Source organism: Poecilia mexicana, unplaced genomic scaffold (assembly GCF_051168715.1).
Source record: "Poecilia mexicana isolate PSO_F unplaced genomic scaffold, ASM5116871v1 scaffold_19, whole genome shotgun sequence".
NCBI classification, from domain to species: Eukaryota; Metazoa; Chordata; class Actinopteri; order Cyprinodontiformes; family Poeciliidae; genus Poecilia; species Poecilia mexicana.
The window spans coordinates 15,304,488-15,325,355 of record NW_028263388.1 but is presented as its reverse complement, the minus strand read 5'-3'; the positions used below and the strand labels follow the sequence as shown (position 1 = coordinate 15,325,355).

At 37.7% G+C, this 20,868-nt stretch overlaps 1 protein-coding gene across 4 annotated transcripts in view; it reads right to left on the bottom strand.

Moving 5' to 3' along the window:
• Positions 1-20,868, bottom strand: part of srcin1b (SRC kinase signaling inhibitor 1b) — a 106,080-nt gene extending 85,212 nt beyond the window's left edge. For all 4 annotated transcript variants that reach the window (XM_088000856.1, XM_088000860.1, XM_088000859.1 and 1 more), the window contains exons 1-2: positions 20,211-20,868; positions 19,253-19,357 (exon numbers count right to left, since the gene is read on the bottom strand). The gene's annotated coding sequence lies outside the window, so the exon portion shown is untranslated. The remainder of the gene's footprint in view (positions 1-19,252; positions 19,358-20,210) is intronic.

The window sequence follows — 20,868 nt, the reverse complement described above, 5'->3', positions numbered from 1 at the left end:
AGAGAAAAGTGGGAGCTGCACAAAGAAATGACATCCAACACCATATGAAGGCACAGTATGCGTGTGGTTTGTAGTCTGACAAATCCAACTGCGAGACTGTTTGCAGATTTCATGGCAGTGGATTATAGGCATGTTTTCCTAACGCTCTGTGTTTGCAGACATTTCTTCTTCCCCGTTTTTCAGCGTCGTGACAACATTCTGATCCAATAGGATTCATTTCAAAGCATCGAACGGTGTTATACAACTAATTTATCAGCTGCCTGATAACATGAGGCCACTATAGAAATTAACCGCTGCAGGTATCAATATATTTGAGTCAAGTGTCTCCCTATGATGGGAATTTATTAATAGAAATTAACATACAAGAAGACAGACTGGTCTGGATGAAGCATATCAACTGAAATTAGAAAGGCATCCTTTGTTGCTCCCCGGAAGTTTCCAAAATTCTCCCACGTGTGGAATCAAGTTGGATTTGTCCAAAACATGGTGCATCATAGTTCATATGCATCAGTGCACACCAAATGCAACTGAGTTCTATTTACTGCATCTGTCATTTTATGTGCTCCTGTCTTTTATAGTGCATGTCTGTTAGGATCCAGGGTGTGGAATTCAGTGTTTCAAATCCTTCACTTTAGCAGTGATGTTGCAGTCTACTTCATTCCTGTAGTTAAGGATCAACTTATCTCCTGAAAAAGAAATGATCAGATGATTCACTCAATTAGTCAGAAAGTAGGTTAAGTTTTCCTTCGATCCTTTCCTTTTGTGCTATAACCTTATTCTGATGCAAGGAACCCTTGGTGTCACTAAAAGCCTGCAGCTATAAGCTATTTTACTGCACTCCACAGTCACTTTAAAGCCTTGGTGAGGGACTCTAAAAATGCTTTTCAGGTGAATCGGTAGAGTTCTGTTGCCACTAAGATCCAGTATGTACAGCAGTGAGGTAATGGACCATGGATGCATTTAGCCATTACACACACTAACACACCAGCCTGCACTTCTTTACAGGATTTTTGTGTAAAAGGCCAAAACAAGCTACAACCAGACTGACACACTAGAGATGCAAAAATGAAAATCAATAAAAGATGGCAACATAATTCATTTCTATAATAAATTACATTCAGGGCCTCATCTTGTATCTTGCCGTTCCATAATCAAATGGGAAGAATGTTCACATCATGACTCTCCAGTGTGTTTAAGGCTGAATAACATTTCCGAGGATTATCCATGCCACTGCGCCACTCCTGTGCCTCCCTCCTGTCCTATAGCACTTATTTCAGCAGTGCTTAAAATATTCAAAAGAGAAATAAGAAAATCTTTAAAAATATTTATGTATACATCTACAACCAGGTTCCTACTGAATTCTTGTAGGTAGAGGAGCACAAGTCTTAATATTCCTATCCTTACAACAGCAAACAGGGGTATTAATTGCAAGATTGCTCATCACCAAATGTAAAAAAAAAAAAAAAAAAACTAAAACCCTAGCCCTGAATCCAATCGAAAATGCTGACTTGACAAGTTGCAGGACGTATTAAAGCTGCAAAGTTCTTACATGATTTATCTAGGGTCTTATATTTTTGACATAAAAACCTGGCTTCTTGACAAGAGTGTAGAGATTGGTTATATCTACTTATATCCAAGCATAAGGCTTGAGTTGACTGTACTACATTATATTTAAGAGGGAATCAGACTTCAGGGAATCAGAATATTGGACTATATGACTGAATTATTTTTGGTTTAGTATTTTTTTTTTTAGTTAAGTTGCAGATAATCAGATCTGAAATAAGCCCGTCTTTTGTGTATAGCGAACTGGACATAAAACATGTTAACATTGTAAACATTTTAAACTGAACTGGATTCATACTGCATTTGGACCGCGGTAGGACATTCTGCCTCTCTTTGCTAAAACTGATAACACAGCTAAAAATATCAAACTGCTTTGAGCACAAAAAAAGAGCACAATCTCCTTCAGCATTTTCTATTTGTAAGCAACTGCAAGGAAAGTCGACGTCCAGTTTACTTAAGGAATCTGCTGATCAGTAAAACTAATCACTTAATATGTTACAGGAAGTCAGCTGAGCAACTTCCTGTTTGTGCTACACAGATGGACAAAAAAAAGTTCAGAGTAAGAAGATAAAGATTAACTTGTTAGTAAAAAAACAACAAAATCAAACCTTGAGGCATGTAGCTGAAATAAAACCAGCATGAGATTCCCTAATTTGCAGATGCAACTGTAGAAAATAACTTCAATTGAAGAAGATATTCTTGTTATCTTCTACAAGAAGAAGATCTTGTAGAAGTTAACTTCAATAATTAAATATGAACCTCAAACATTACTGTTTAGGATAATGTTACTTACCACAAAGTACAACAGGTCCTCACCTTTTTAATGCAACTTTTGCTAGAATTACCAAAAGGAATGGTATCTAACTTCATGAAAAAAATCCCAGACAGTGAATTAAACTTCTGAACTGGACAACAACAACAGAACAATAAAATGCACAATTACTTTCTTCTACTTCTTAAACTGCTGTAAACCCAGAGACAAATCGGTCAGGGGGGAAAAACTGCTGACTTCTGACATTTACACTCCACCAGTATAAACTAACAGAGCAGTTATTTTTATTTAACCCCTAGAACCCGACGGACCCACCGGTGGGTCCAGCTGCCACTTGACCTCGGCTCGCTCTGTAAACAAAGGCTCCACGTGCCTTTAAATTTTTTTTTATTTTTTATTATCCGCTAAAAGAGGCTTTGATCTTTCAAAAACTATTCCGCATAAAGGTTTTGCCCAAAATGTTAAGATTTAAATTTATTTATACCCCCTGAGGGTGTAAGAGGTTAAGAAAGAATATTTGTCTAGCTGGGAACAAGCCTAGCTTTTCTCCCCCAAGAGTTAATTGTAGTTAGTTTTGAAGTAACAAATGTTTTGTAAAGTGAATTTGTTCTCGATCACATCAAGACAAAGTTAATTTAGCGCAACCTGAAAATAAGAAATTGTCTATTGTGTTCATGTTAGTAAACTTATTATTTCTATTGATGGGGATGGATGGGAATCACGATGATGTAAATTAAAACAAATAAAAGTAGGGAAACATCAGAATCATGTAATTTCAGATTATTTTTATAGGGCTGAAATTTGTTCTGTAATGTAGAATATTAAATGGTTAAACTGAGATAATTGATCCTAGACTCAGAAATTTGAGAAATAGAGATCCTGCAGGTCGTTTTGTTTCTTTTATGCAATTCAACAGTCCGCATAGATGGAAATTACCCTTGAATCTGCTTTCAGAAAATAAAGCAGAGCAGAATCATCATTTTTATTTTCCGTTTGTGTAAGCAACTAAAGGAGTAGGAGACTACATCCACTTTAAAAAAGGAACATGCTAACCATTCTAATCCCTTTATAAGTTATAACGGTCATGCTCCTTAGCAGAGTTGAAGGACTTTCTGCTTATGCATATAAGGGGCAAAAAAAGTTAAAGATTTACATTAAAAAAAGAAAAATGTCAAGCCAAGTGCTGAAAAAGTCAAAGAGAAGATCATTATTCATGACATGCAGCTGAGGCTGCAACACTCATCTTACTTCACTTTGGCATAAAATAAGTCATCTCATAAATAAAACATTTACAGCAAGAATTAGTGTTTACAACCTTTCATCATTCACCAAAAAGAAGCTGCGTTTAAAAACCACTCACACTTGACATTAAAAACTGAAGAAAAAAACTGATAATGAAACAGGCTCTAAGGATTTTAAGGTAACTGATAAACTTTGTTCTTTACCTGAAGGAGTAACGTTTAACAGCATGAAAACCGAAAGAATGAAAGTCGTCAGCAGACACCTAAAACAGCACCAGTGGTCTGCAACATCACATTCTACATTTTTTCCTTATTTTAGCATACTTTATGTTTCTTAAAGTATAATTTGCTACAGCCAAACTGTAGGTTTAATTTTAAAAACTAATGCATTTCATTTTGTGACATTATGACAAAGGAAATGAATAACTGAACTCAATCTGGAACTGTGAAACCTGGCTTCGTGTTCCTTTGAGGGAAGTTATAAATCACGGATTATCTTTACTGATTTACTCCATGCGGATAGAAAAGTGAATGTTTTTAACTCTGCTCACTATAGTGAACTTAGCTATAGGCTTTGGGAAACAAGACGGAACATAAACATATGAACAAAGAAGCAGAAAGCATGAATGATCCACTTTTGTCGTTTTACTTTTGAACCTTTGGAAAAAGATCTTTCTGAAGAACTACAGCTAATTACATCTTAATCCATAAGCATTATCTAAGTTGAAGAGAGATGTTAGTGAAACTTAGTACTTACAGTTGAAACCAGAACTTTACATTAACCAAATAATTTTTTTTTTTTCTAAATCTAAAGTTGTTTTAAGTGACTCAGATTTATCAAAGTTACAGTACAGACCAAAAGTTTGGACACACCTTTTCATGCAAAGAGTTTTCTTCATTTTCATGACTATGAAAATTGTAGATTGACACTGAAGGCATCAAAACTTAACACATGTGGAATTATATATTTAACAAAAATGTGTGAAACTGAAAATAAGCCTTATATTCTAGGTTCTTCAAAGTAGCCACCTTTTGCTTTGATTACTGCTTCGCACACTCTTGCCGTTCTCTTGAGTTTCAAGAGGTAGTCACCTGAAATGGTCTTCCAACAGTCTTGAAAGAGTACCCAGAGATGTTTAACACTTGTTGGCCCTTTTGCCTTCACTCTGTGGTCCAGCTCACCCCAAACCATCTCAATTGGGTTCAGGTCCAGTGACTGTGGAGGCCAGGTCATCTGGAGCAGCACCCCATCACTCTCCTTCTTGGTCGAATAGCCCTTACACAGCCTGGAGGTGTGTTCGGGGTCATTGTCCTGTTGAAAAATAAATGATGGTCCAACTAAACGCAAATCAGATGGAATAGCATGCCGCTGCAAAATGCTATGGTAGCCATGCTGGTTCAGTATGCCTTCAAATTTGAATAAATCCCCAACAGTGTCACCAGCAAAGCCCCCCCACACCATCACACCTCCTCCTCCATGCTTCATGGTGGGAACCAGGCATGTAGAGTCCATCCGTTCACCTTTACTGCGTCGCACAAAGACATGGTGGTTGGAACCAAAGATCACAAATTTGGACTCGGACCAAAGTACAGATTTCCACTGGTCTGATGTCCATTCCTTGTGCTCTTTAACCCAAACAAGTCTCTTCTGCTCGTTTCCTGTCCTTAGAGGTTTCCTAGCAGCTATTCTACCATGAAGGCCTGATTCACACAGTTTCCTCTTAACAGTTGTTGCAGAGATGTGTCTGCTGCTAGAACACTGTGTGGCATTGACCTGGTCTCTAATCCGAGCTGCTGTTAACCTGCGATTTCTGAGGCTGGTGACTCGGATGAACTTATCCTCCGCAGCAGAGGTGACTCTTGGTCTTCCTTTCCTGGGGCGGTCCTCATGTGAGCCAGTTTCTGTGACTGCACTTGGGGACATTTTCAAAGTTTTCCCAATTTTTCAGACTGACTGACCTTCATTTCTTAAAGTAATGATGGCCAGCCGTTTTTCTTTACTTAACTGCTTTTGTCTTGCCATAATACAAATTCTAACACTCTATTCAGTAGGACTATCAGCTGTGTGTCCACATGACTTCTGCACAACACAACTGATGGTCCCAATCCCATTTATAAGGCAAGAAATCCCACTTATTAACCTGACAGGGCACACCTGTGAAGTGAAAACCATTTCAGGTGACTACCTCTTGAAACTCATCAAGAGAATGCAGAGTGTGTGCAAAGCGGTAATCACAGCAAAATGTTGCTACTTTGAAGAAACTAGAATATAAGCCGTATTTTCAGTTGTTTTACACTTTGTTTAGTACATTTTTCCACATTCATAGTTTTGATGCTTCAGTGTGAATCTACAATGTCAATAGTCATGAAAATAAAGGAAACTCATTGAATGAGTAGGTGTGTCCAAACCTTTGGTCTGTACTGTATTTTATATTTGCTAAATATCATGAGACAATTTGTTAGAAATGTATTAATATCAAATTCAGAAGTTTACTTGTCCTGAATAAATGTGTCCACACCTTGTCAATTTCCCCAGAGTTTTAAATAGGGTTGTCAAAAAATATCTTGATGTAATTCACACTAGGAAAAAAAAAAGGGACTTATTCAAAGATACTCGCTGTCAAAGTCAATATAATCTGACCCATTCACATTGTTGTACTTCCTACAACAGCAGCGCTGCAACAGGCCTAAGTAAAACCTAGCCCCTCCCCTGTAATACAGTCATTACTCATTTCCATAATTTCCACATCACTTCCTCTTTTCAGATACTCTGCTACTCCAAAGAACTGACCCTTCATCTGAGCCCTGTCATTTGTTCCTTCTATCTAATCACCAGAGGAGCAACTTGTTGCATGCCGTTTACTGTCAATTGTAGTGGAGCAGTTAGTTTTCTTTTTAAGGATCACAGTGAAAGCTTATGCCATGTGATCTGGCATAGATATAAGCCCTTACAGCATGTGTGCTGCACACATCCACCTATAGTATATACCTGTCCCTTAGTGAAAAGAAAAGAAGATCTGGTTAAGAAAAAAAAATTGAAACAGGAGATCCCAAACTATCAAGACAGAACTTTACAGATCCAATACTGCTGGTCATCAAGGACTCACCCACTTCCCCAAATTCAAGCATTTGGGGAAGAGCATCAAATAAACAAAAATGTTCAGCTCTGATCAACATGTCTTAGATGGCAGCAACCTATTTAATCTGAACCAAGGTAGCGAGCAGCTTCTTCTTTAATTTATGTGAGGCTTTTGAGCAATGATCAAACATTAAATGTCGACGCCAGGATTCATTTGGCTCAAACTGTCAAAGATTGCTTCAGGAAGAATCACACATCTGCCCTGACCTTAAAACCTCTGAGAATTTTTGGGTCGGTCGTGAAGATTTTAATCACAGAAGCCTGATTTTCAAAAGATTAGTGGAAAATCTTGTCAAAAAGATTCGTGGAACTCAAGATGCAAATAAATGTAGAGATGAGGGATTTCCTGATCCAATCCCCGACATTGGATTGAGGTCAAGATCAAGGCATTTTTAACTTATGTATATCAAAGTTTCTGATTAAAACTGAACTCCTGATTGGTGCTTCCGTCTATAACTTTGTCAGCCACAATTTGCTGCCAGGTTTTAAAAATGAAGCTCTGTGTCCACAGTCTGAAAAGACTATATTTTAGATGATCATTTTATTAATCTAATGAGTTTATATTTTCCTTAAAGTGGTTTTCCTCCATAATGACATCTGCACTGAAAGTTGGTTATAGTGATGTTTGTGGTGTTTATTTTATCAGAAATTGCTTTCGGATGGGATTATAAAACTAACATGTAAACTAAAACTTGATTAAAAGCAGAAGATATTTCCACATACAACTTTTTACTTTAAAACTATGTTGTTGGGATAAAGATAAATAGAATGATTTAGCCATTAATTGGAGCCCATGTTTTCAACAAACCCAAAAGCAATAAGATCACAATGATCTTTAGTTAAGATTAAGTTAAGTTACACTGTCATCCCAACATTCATCACCATTTTTGCATATCCCAAGTCTTCCTAATCTTTTGCACAAACAGATGTAGTTTACAAAGGCAGCAAGTTGTACATAATTAACTAAAACCACAATGCATTTCAGTCCAACAGACCAGATGACAAAGCATAAAGAGAAAATCTGCAATTAAGAAGACAATCTGGGTGTAAAGAATGGTACAGGAGGATTTATTTACTCAGATCACCTTCCAGTATGTAGTCTCCGTTACCATTACAGTTTCCAGGGGAACAAAAGCATTTTTTTTTTATCACATGATCTGATTTCTTGGGGGAGACCTTAAGCTTTCTTTCACATACAAGAAAGAGCCACCAATAACAAAATCCAAAACTGCTTCATAATACCGTTCCATCCCATAAATGCGCATTTGAATATCAATGTAAACAGAAGAGGTCAACAAGTATAATCACTTTTGCGAGGCACTGTAGCAGTAGAAAGACTCTGTCACACTTCCAGTCTATTTGAGGGTAACTGGTTTAAAAACAGCAGCCCTAATCCTTGAATTACAATGCTGGTGATTTAGCAAACAGGATTTGGCTTTCAGGAAGAGAGTTTGTGGTTTCCACAAATGTAAAATACACACTGAAGGTGTTTATTTACACAAAGTCTTTACCTTCAGAAGTATGTCAGGGCAGAATATTTTCTGCTTCCTGAGCCCTGGTGACAGTAATGCCATCTGAAGGTTGCCCTCTATTGGAGTAAAAAAATATCTTAAAATGTAAAAAAAAAAAAATAAAAAATAATAGAACCAAAAGAAAAACAGCCATCATCCACTCTAAATAAAATGTGAAGTTAAACATCTCACAAAAGTGAAAGTACCTCGATATGTGGCAACAGCAGAAAGACCTTGAAGTAACCTCGCACACTTCAAAATGCACATTCCTAAGACAATTCCCAACACCTCCCTTCACACACTGAAGGCTGCAACAAAGCCTATGAAAGGTTTTGCCTTCTGTGGTGGAGAAAAACATGTTTTTAAATGTCCCAGAAACTTCTTTCACAGGACTACAAAAGAATGATGAAAATGACGGCGAATTGCCGAGCGCCTGTACAAAAAGAAACCTCCTGCTCCCAGACTTACCCACAGCCAACTGAAATGTGGAAATCTGAAAGCTGCAGCCTGAAATGTTGATTGGCTCGGGGAGACAACGTGCTGGGAATCTTCAAAACAATATTCACAACAGGGAACTTCAGATCTGCTTCAAAGAAACCTTTTAAGTGCGACTCAGACAAAGAAAAGAAACAGATTTTTCTCAACACAAAGTCAACAGGATTTCCAGGCTGCAGCAAAAATCTCATTACAGCATGATTGGGACCAAGATTTTAATTTTGAAAAGGCTAAGCGAAATAACATGGTTGACACAGTCATCTTTTTTTTCATGGTGAACCAAAATGGTTTAATTCTCTTCTTCATCCATCCCATATCTACTAGTCTTGGGTTGTGACTTTTTTCTTCAAATAATTAGATCATAATTCCCATCCATTTCTAGACAACAATTGGTTCTGTGATCCTTTCAAATTTCCAACACCACTGGATAATTTTGGATCAGATCTTCTATAAACACATTATACTTTGGTGTAGTGTTGTGAAGAGGTGAATGCTGTATGGATAATTTTCTTTTCCAAGTCAGATATGCTCATTTCACGCAGCACAATTGTAGTGCTATTCTGTGCAATTGCCCAGTAGCATGAACACCCAGCACTGAGCAGAAGAGACCAGCAATAAAGAAATATGCATTGTGAATGGCTCCGTCTAGTTATTAACATTACCTACACAATTAAACATGGTTAAGTCAAACGGATTGGAGCTTATGCACATTAACATAAGCAGGTGAAATGCCACGTCAAGCCTGCATCTTAATGGTAAACGAGGGAAAACAAACATAACCTGGCTAACCCTGTAGTGCATTCAGGAGTCTTTTTTTTTTAAAGAGGTCCTACAGTCAGCTGCTCACACATGGCAGTGGAGCAGCAACACTTCATACTTAACCCTTACAGAGCATCTAAAGATATTTTATTCACCTGGACTGGAGTACTGCTACACTTTAGAGCACTTTGAAATACATTGTTACAAAAAAGCAGACAGTCAACCAGTGCAACTACTAAACTCTACTGATGCGTGCACCATACACAGACACAAAACATACAGTCCTCATACAAAGCAATTTGGACGCAAGTTGTTGTGACTTCTGATTTAAAAGGAAAAAAAAAGACTTAAGACAATGTGCCAGAAATAAATGCTAATTTTTATTCACCCAGTAGTAGAAAAACATTGGTCAGTTACCACAATTATCTCGGTATTCAACAATGATCTTAGTATTATGCGAGACTTTTGATGCCCACAGATGATGGCCAACAGAATGACAAATCAATGCTTTCACCTTTCAACTCGCATCTCTGTTAACCATAAACCCTCAATACAGCATCCACACCATAGGATTCTCTCATTGTTCTTCTTAGTTCAATTCCCTTCAATAAAACACTCCAAGATACTTAAATGCCTCAATTTAAAGCCACAGTTCAGTTAACTAGATGTTAGCGATTTTTATTTTCATACAGGGTTGTGAAGAAGCATTTCCCCCCCTTCTTAATTTCCTGTATTTTTTTTTCTTTTTCAGAAGAAAAAATATAGGAAGTGTGCAAACACTTTCATACCACTTTACATTCATCAAAGCAGTTTTTAAAACTATTGAAGCCATTAAATTACAAGAAAATCCTTTCAGAAATCCTGCTGACACTATTGTAAAGGAGTTCAAGGCTGAATGACTCTCTCCCTAAATAGCTATTGGAAAAAAAAATAAAGCAGAGTTCAAAAACAGCTAAGTCCAATAAGCACTTAATATGTGCTAAATTATGCAGTTGTATCTTTATCATTATTATTAATTTTCTGTACTTTATGATTTCTATTATCTACTCATTCAGCACAATAAACCACATTAATGACAATAAGTCACATTTCAGACAAAAAAAAAAAAATAAACATTTGAATACATCTGACCTGGTTTGCACCAGTCCAGCATGATTAGTCAAGCATAATTACCGTGCATGTTTTTATTCATGCGTATAAAAAAAAAGTTTCCTTTTATACAAATAACCATCGTTAATGCAGGAGCTTTCAATGAGTGTCAGAATCCTGCCAAAAGGCACACATTAGCAGAATGCTGGTCAGCAACATTCAATAGCGTCCATTAAAAGATAAAACAGGATCAATTACTACATAAGCTGAATCATTACAGAAAGTTTGTTTTCTTCTCACCACTGCATATATTTCCTCATACAAGATGAAAAGCATTAAGAAAGTACAAAAGATTTATGAGATTGGAAGACGCTGCATTTGTTGTAGGGAAGCCGCTTTTCTCTAAGTTTTTGCTTCCACAATTTAGTAGACTAATGATATCTTCTGAATCCAAAAACAAAATGTCTCTCCTTGGCACCACAGGCTTATAATAAGCATGCCTAAGATAAAAGGAAAAGATGCAACATCCAGAACTCAGACATTAAATAAAAAAATAATAAAAAAAGATATTCCAGAATCACTCCTCCCCAGCCAGTGGCGACTGCATCAATCAGTCCCATAAACTCGGCATCATTTACTCAGCAGCTTCCTCGGTCTGCCATTCATCTTTCTGTCTATATCCTTCCAGATGTTTGATCAGGCTGACATGGGAAAACCACTGCTCCTCGGCTCTCTTGACAGATCCTCTAACAAGTCTCTCTTCTTTTGCTTCTGCTCCTCAGTCACTGGAGATTTGTGAAAGCTTTGTTAACCACCACCTCCTGCTCGTCCGCCCCTCACACACATCCTCCAGGGAAGGTAAGGAGGGTGCCGCCGTGTCAAGGAGCTGACATGACTCATGCACTCATGAGGCAGAAAGAGATAAGTTTGAAATGTTCAAGAGAAGTGGCTGTTTAAACCACAAGCTTCATGTTTAATCCTCTCAGCGATTTCTGAGCGAGAGAATGCAAAATGTGACGGCTCTGATATCGACAATGCTGAATTTTACAACAAATGCATTTTTAAACACCATATCCACCAATACTTCTGAGAGATAAGACCCTTCATCTTCTGACAGATTTGTGCAGCGAGCAGGGAAGGGGTGGAGGGTATCATGTAAATCAGCGCTGATTAAAGAGTGTTTGGCCTCCATTTTAGCCTCAGCCAGCCCTAAAATCAGCGGCAGCACCCGCTCGACTGCTCATGCATTATAATTAAATTTAAATCACAAAGATAAGGATCTTTTTTCTGGGAGATTAAACCACACGGCTGATAATACCTCACCCTACAGGGAAGGTTTCTTCTCCTTCCATCTGAAGATGGTTTTCAGTTACACCCAATGTACAAGTGAGCGCCACGTTTATTGGCACCCCTGGAAAAGGTTTATATTAATATTGCAAAAAAAATAAATTTACAGTATAAGCAACGCAAGAATAATGATTTATAGTGACAATAATTTTTAACTGATGTTTGCAAACTCTAAAAAACTGATTAAGCCTTTTGTTGCCTGTGACTTTGAACATTTTTTCACTGTTAGTTCCATGGGCTTGTTAATGAATATCTATATACTTGAATATGACAAAAGAATTATTTGAGATATTCAGCAATAAAAAAAAAAAAATTTAAAAAATCACAATATTTACGTGAACACTAACATGCAGTCACAGTGATGCAATACATCACTGGAAAAAGGCTGCAAGGAATTTTGAATTTTAGTCACTTCCATGCATAAATATTGATGAATATTTGCTCACATTTTATCCATTAAAAGTAATCTGAAGTGAAATGTGTGGCTATTAAACAAACAGCTGAAGCTTGAAACTGGGTCATCGAAGGGGAAAAAATCATCACAAACACACCAGCACATTCACATCAGAACAGTTCAAAAAGAAAAGGACCAAGGTGATACTTCTCCCATTCTGTGGTGGGGCATTAAGAGAGACGTGAATAAACAAAATCTGAAGACCTTAACATGAAGCATTAGTTTATTGCTGTAGCTGTGCAGTAAAATCTGAGAAAAGACCAAACAGCAGTTCAAGCATGCATGCATTTGAATTTTGCACATAAAATACAAGAATACACTAAATCTAATAAAACCATTTTGAGGAAATATATTTTCTTTCCGTGTTTGCATTTTTTTCCCCCGACTGCCTAGAAAAGTGTGCCTCTGCATTTCTAAACCGCAGCAGTAATACTCAGCCATCTCTAGCTGCAGCATTTTCCATCTCTTCCTGTCTAACCAACAGCAGCCTTTAGAAAAATCCATCAATAGCTCCCTTTCACACTAGCCCAGATGTCGACTCAGAGAGCCAGAACATCAACAGTCTCCCATCCACACAGGCAGTAAACAGGCTCTCCAGACACAACCCACACCACCACTCACACCCCCGTCCTCAGATACTCTGTCCTGATGATATCTGCTCTGAAACGCGTTTTATAGACACTTTGCCAGCATTTCAGGTAGACTGCAGTACTTTAAAACTGATTAGAGTGGAGTATAACTCAGCTTCATCCTCATCCAAAGCAGTGGAGGAAGAAAAAGAACTTGCTATAAGATTCTGCCCTAATTTTTAAATTCATGCACTGCAGAGTGCCCTGCTGCAGATGACTCTACTACAAAGATATACTTTCACTCAGCAAAGTCACATTGAATTAACCCTCAGAATACATGCAAAGGTGTCTGGCAAGCATAGACAACGGCATGCTAAATAGGAGGAACAGTGGTTAACAGAGGTAGTTTCCCAGCACGTCAAAGAAAGGCACTCAAGTTAGAAATACCTGCAACTACAGAATGGACGGAGAGAGAGGGGACATGCCTGGGAAGGAGGAATTGCCCATTCTCCGCCTTGATAAAACAGTTTACTGTCCTTTACTGCACCGTCAGTTTATCTTCTTTTTTCCTTACAACGCCTAATATCCTGTCCATGCACTCCTCTACTGTTGTTCCTTCTTACTCTGTTTCTTCTCTTGGTCCAGGCTTATCCCTTTCCTCTGAGAGCATCCATATCCCAGCTTCTGGCGCAGCTTTGTCAGCATGTGTGAAGCGCTCGGTAGGACGGGGATGCTCCGTCTGTGATGGGGATGAGAGCACGCTGGAGTGCAGAGGCGCTTTTAACCATGTCTTACCATGGCCACTGAATAAACTCATCTTTTATAAATGCACAGCCCTCCCCGTTCCGATTCTCTTAAAGGGCCTGCGTCTCCTCCCTGCTGCCTTTGATCTCGTCATTACACAGATTGGATTTAACTCTTGTTCTCACAGGTTTTGTTAGGAAAACACACTGCAGCATGTATTCGGGGCATCGTTATTTGGACTTGTTGCCTTTTTTTGCGATTTATTTAATTATAAAAGGGAGTCTACACACAGAGAGAAAAAAAAAAAAGAGAGATGCAGATGTTTCTCATGTGCAAATGCGAATCTAATGATGGTAATAAATTACTAATTCCATGGTACCTTTAATGGTGCTGACTGTGCACGTGTGATGAAACACTGCAGACTAAGCTAATCTCCAATAGGGTGCGCGTCTGCCTGCTTCAAAAAGAAACTGTTGAAAGTAATTTCTGCCCTAGCGCCGACTGTAATTTAATCCAGAGTTGAAGGCCATGAATTAATGACACACAGAGGGTTTGTCACGGTGACTGTTCAGGGTCAGCGGAGCTGTATGTCGTCCACACCATGACACCTGGTAATGAGATCTACAGGGGGAGATGTAAGGAATCATTCGGTCACAGTTTATTTTAGAAAAGAATTCTGACCCATCTACAAGATTCTTGTTAAAATAAATAAATTAAAAAAAAATACAAGGCTCCTACAAAATAAAATCCAGAGAACTTAAAAAGGTAAAATGGACAGATAGAAAAAAAGATTTGTATCTGCTGGAAAGATGGGCAGACATAAAGAGGAACAAAGCAACAGATGAACAGAGGATTAGTCATAATCAACTAAATAAATGATTAAAAAGTGAATTTATTTCAGTAAAAATGTGGGTTTAGAGAAAAGTATGTCAAGTATCTGCTTATAGATCATTTTTAAAAGGTACTTTCAATCAAACAAGCCTCACTGAAACACCTAATTTTTTTATATGACTTGATAGAAAGATGAACTAAAGAATGAATGGAAAAGGTATTAATGGATGAATGGAAGATAAACTGAACAAATGGATAGATGGACGAAAGAAGGGATAACAATAGAGGAATTAACAGATCAAAGTCAATGGATGGATGAACAGATGAACAACAAATTAATAGGAATTAAATGCATTTTTTGGCATACACTAGTTTTAGAAAAAAGCTTCTCCCAACCTGGAGAAGGCTTAAATCAAATTCCAAAAATTTCCAGACTACATAGAAATCCCCATTAAAGAAACATTTTCAAATAAAAAGCCATGAATATTTAATTACTTCCCGTTATTTTGCTCTCTAAACTCTACAAACACAGATGCCAACGTCCAAACAAAGCAAGGACAAGAAGAAAGGAAATGGTTGGAAAACAAAACCGGGAAAAAAAACAAAAACAAACACGATATGAGCACAATGCTGCACTTTGACAGACAAGTGAAGTGGACAGAACGATGCCTGGTGACCTGAACTGACTTACTGGTAAATAAAATAATGCAATAAATTAAAGATGGCACTGACTGGGACTTGAGAGGGTGGATATTTCTGTTGTGAAAAAATATCCTCTGTAAAGTCTGCCTTTAATCTGCCAACTGTCTCCACATTGCAGACTAAAAGGACTAGAAGAAAAGAATACATTAGTAAAACATTTAGCTAGCCTTATTTTTTCTGCCCTAAAATCACATTAAAAAGTTCAGTCTGAGGCACTATTCTGTTCATCCTTCTATAGGTGCTGAGATAATTAGCACTTCAACTCCCAACTCTGCAAGACAGAAATTGCACCCTAAAGAGGGAGAAGTAAGAAAAACATAATTGGAGGATCCAAATAGGGAAAACAACACGCGTTTAGAACGTCTGTCTGTTTACCTTTCTAACAACAATTTTTGTTTGTGTCCTTCAATAAAACTTCAGAATACTTACAGTTAAGTGTGAAAAAAGAAGGGGGGGGGAAGTCTCAGTGAATGAGGCAAAGCAGATAAACAGAAGAAATGCAAAGAGGGAATAAACAAAGAGCGGAAACAGAAAAGACGGCCAGATGATGAGATAATTACACATTCATGGACACAGTGTTGACTGCTGTCAGGAGGAGCAGCTGCTCTCTTGCTCCATCTGGCCAGAGGAGGTGAATAATGAATCAGGATGATGCTGATGTGCACTTACTCTAACCTCGCATAGCTCACATGCACAACACCAGCAACAGTCTGCAGCAGATGAAGAGACAGGTGCAGAGAACTTCAAAAGAACTATGTCCTTGTAAACTGCTGCATGTCACCTGAGAGGACATTGGCAGTGGACAGCAGCTGGGCTAATGAAGACAACTGAAGGCTTCTGTGCAGCAACAACGAGGTGCCAACCAAAATAACATCCAAATCCAGTTAGCTTGCGTGTTAAGAAAAAAAAAAAGGTCTGAATGAAAGATATAATTAAATGAATGAGGTCACCTATTTGCTGCAATGTAGTCGCAGATATTGATACGGTAAATAAACCGAACATAGACTGTTGGAAAAAAGTAAAGTTTTTCTCTCCTTTTCATTTTATCGTCCTCTGCTTGATTTTTTCAGAGATTTAATGAAATGTAGATTTTTTTAAAAAACATTTTCTCAAGATTCACACTCTTAATTCTCATATCAAATTTTAAAACTAAGCAACTCTGTTTCCTTGATGAGGCAAAGTTCCAAATTTATCAGGCAATTATATAACAGAAACATTGAATAAATTATCTACAATTGTATCTTGTAGCTACTTATATAAAACCGGTTTAATTGCTGATGAAAAGCAACTTTCTGGAAGTAAGAGTCACATCACCAGTGTGAAGCTGGAGGTTTTATTCAAATGCCTGCTGCAGTGGCATTTGTTATGGCTTTAGCCTGTAAATGTGTACAAGTTTAACATTAACATTATCACAGTTTTGAACAAAATGCTAAGCTTACTGCACTCCAGAGTGCAGTCAGTAGCATTAACTAGTTTTCATTCACCTTAAAAGTCACCATTATTGTTACCGTTATTTTTTATTTCTTATAACTAGCTTTAATAACATTATTCACTGCAACTACAGAGTCAGCACATACAGAAGCTCTTCTACAACGTCTGTTTTATGCATTTTGGTCAAGAAAGTGACCCTGTGTCTTAGTGAAATTATTTCCATAAATAACACCAACTTTGAACTTATAAAAACATGACAGACCAAAACAGTATGTTCCAGGCTAATTACAGTACAGTAGGCACATTACATGTAATGCACCCAGCATTAAGATCATTTCTAATGTTTTTTTTTCAAACGGTACTTAACAAAAGATCTTTGTCATCCGACATTTATTAAATAGCGTCTCCACCCTGAAGACACAATGCACCCAGTGTTTGAGGAAAATGTGCGTTTGGTTCACTTAACCGTATTGTAGATATAAGTTTAAATAAATCTGCAGGAAGTGTCACTCTGCAGAAATGTTGCTGTTCATAACTACACAACATGAAGCTACAAAGCTAAAAATCTGGCAAATTGGAGCAAAGTTAAACAGATAAATCAGATCATGGTGAAGGTCCCTGTAGCTGCAAGACAACTAGCGCTGACTAATGACCATTTGTATCATTTTGTTCCTCTTGAAGACAAAAATTAAATATATTAATAATGAAAACGTCTTTCTTGTGGCTTTGTGAAGTCCAAAATAACATGGGGCTTTGTGCTCTTTGATGGTTAAAAAACACCCACATCACCAACCGCCTACTGCTTGTGGTGAGGCATTTGGGACGCTCTGTTTGAGGGCCAAAAAAAAAAAAAAGGAATCGGGAGGTATTTATATGGTAATAAATTGAAATTTCAATGAGGCTCGTTTTTCAGAAACTTAATCGTGGTAACCATTACAATCTGTACTTGTACACTAGGCTGGGAAACGAGCCTTATTGATAGTATTTTGTCTTCAAACACTATTTTTTCCTTTGCTTTTCAAGCAGTCTACTTTTTTAAACCTGACAGAGAGCATTATGTAGGTCAACACTTTAGTCACATCCTAAGTATTCTGCATGTGTGCCGGCTCAAAGCACACCTAACTGCATTCATTCAGTTCAAGCGCATGCCGAGCCAGAGGACCCATACGGACTATTTTGTCGTCGAGATACATCTACACTACAGATGGTGTAGATGTAAGATAGATAGTTTACACATTCACACACTAAAAGTATTGAGAGGCTACAGGTTTAATGCGCCAGAAGACACTTCAACATGTAACAAAGGAAAGATAAAGCCATCCAAAGCAAACGCCTATGAAAAAGACAAAAAAAAACAACAAAAAAAAACAGATTTGTATTTATGTAGTCAATCATAATGCGGGCCTGATCTCACAAGGTTTATTTTAAACAGGTCCATGGTCTTGTAGACGCCTGGGTTTCTATGAAATACACTGGATCAGCATCACATCCCAAATCTTCTGAAAATGCCCAACAACTGAGATGTTTTTGGAAGCATAATAAACCTGCTACATATGAGTAAATGTTTTTAGTGCTGCTGTGGTCATTTTTACAACATACATGCATTTTTATCGCTGATTTTTCCCCACACACGAAATAAAACAGCAACACTGCCATTTTGAAATTCAAAAAAAACGGCTGACTTTGCCTTTAAATGAGTCTGCAAGCGTTTACGTTCCAATTCATTTTCCAAACATTAGCAGCCGTAAATGTTTGACAACAAAGAACTGCCACAAACTATCATGGAAATAAATCTGTGCACCTGGTCGAACGTTTGGTGTCAGGGATCTGCACTTACCGAGTCAGCCAGGGCAAAAGACGAGTGAGCACCTGGAATAATCCTCTTTTCAATAATTATTTCTAATATGAGAGCTCAAATCCTCCTGTTAAAACAACAGATAATTCAACCTTGGAACAATAATATGCTCCAGCAGCAACAGCTCGTATGAAGGCAATTTAATTGGAATATTCTGCATGGATAACTGGATTAGCAAGTCAAAAGTCCTCATTCAAAATGGGTGATTTCATCTATAATTAAAAGACAGACCAATATTTAATATTCAGGACACTTAATACAAACTGTGACAGATATGAAAATGCAGATGTCTGTTGCAGCAAGCATGTAAATGCAGCAAAAACTTGTTTTTGTTGTCGGAAAACAGATACATTCTGATTCTTCCACAGACCTTTAGTAGGGCCGATGTCAGGAGACTAGCTTGGGCAATACATGACCTTAAAGTGTTCTTTGGGTCATATTCAGCATTTCTTAAGGAGAGCTGAGTTTAGGGCACATAGGATTGTAGTTTCACCTGATCAAACATTTAATGAATAATTTAGATTTCCAAGTAATTTTTACAGCAGTATTTCAACCCATCAACAAAGTCAATGTATAAAGGGGCTGATTTCCTGAATGTTTTGGATCTTCCCCCGTTTCAACATGCCAAATTCAAATCATTGTTCGTTACCAGACCTCTGTAATTCAGTCATTTGAATACGAATGCTAGAAGAGAGACATCTCAAGCACGAAGAACACCGTCTCTTACTAAACAGAGTTGGACTGACTTACAGAGAGTCACATTATGGCTCCGTTACCGCTGTGAGCACAAACCCACGAATGGTCTGAAGGCTCCTCCAGCAGCAGACAGCTCCATCACATAAGAAACGGAAAAAACTGCAAAGACACACACACAAAAAAAAGAGTTATTCTGGTAAATACAAAACATATACAAAAAGAAACCTATAAAGACTTCAACCTCTTATCTCCATCAATGACAAAATCTTCTGGCATGTGTTATGGTACCATTTTGCTCTTCAGAAGTGCAACACCATCCGTTTAACTTACATTGCTGAACTATTAAATAAATGTTCGAACATCTTTATACAAAGGTGTAGTTTTTGCTGACCAAATAAAAATGAGCCCAGCAGCAGTGACAAAGAAAAGCAGCAGAGCCCCAAAGAAGCACTGTTCAACTTAGAGCTCGTTGACCAGCGAGCAGCATGGATCCTTGCGTGTATGTCCAGTTTATGACTTCCAGTCCATTGCTGAGGTCAGGGGAGCTCTCAGCAGTTTCCCAGTAAATAACCGGTGCTCTTCCCTTTGCACTGCTGGTTTAAAGTTAATGTGTCTATTTTTATATATATATATATATATATATATATATATATATATATATATATATATATATATATATAAATAAAAGGGACACTTCTGAAGCTCCACTTCACCTTAACTGAATGTCTTTTCACGCTCTAAGAAAACCACAGCCTGAAGGAGGAATAAAGAGATAAATGACCTCAAAGGAAGAAAATGTATTCAAAAGCAGGAGACTGAAGTGTTGAGGTACGACTACTCAGATATTTTAAGCATAGCATAAAAAAATGGTAGTTTCACACCTTTCTTCATAAACAGGTTAAAAGGTTAACAGGAAAAAGTTTCTAGTAATAGATGTACACACTTAGATTTGAAGTAATGAAGCTAAAATTAATGTTAAAATAGATTCAATGTAGAAAGCGGGCGAACTTACCATTGACCTTTGGATCGATTTTTAATGCTCCATCTTTTCCCTTGCTCTGCTCGTCCTCCACTAAACGACAGGATAACGCCACATGTATAATAAATATTTTCTGCCACTCAGAAAATAATTTCAGGAGTCACCTTTGACAAACATACCGCTAGAATCAAGAGTTATTTAAAACAAACAAAAAAAATCAACACACCTGTAGTTAATGGCGCTGCTAAAATGTGGATGCTTATTTTGAGTTACCGGGTGATCCTGCGCTGGGCGGGTAACATATGGTTCACTCTGTCAGTTGGAATTTTTCAGGAGAAACCAGAGATGACTAAACAAAATGAGAAGTCATTATCCCCCCCCCCCCAAAAAAAAATGAAGAAAATTAACCTAATTTGTTTTGTTTTGTTGTTATTCGTATTCTGTATAACACAAACACAAAATATCTGCATGGTAGCAACGAAAAAAAAGTCCCCATTTCTTATATTTCAAGACAAAAACACCTAATTCTGCCACCATTACATATTGCGTCTCTAGGAGGCGCTGCTTCTTCTCGCATACAACCGCCTGTGTAGTACAGGTGGTTTGCTTGATTGCCAAGCAGAAGACCTCTGGAAAAGCTCCAAAAGTTGGCACCAAGGAAGGAAGCATCCTCATCCAGTCACTAACTCAA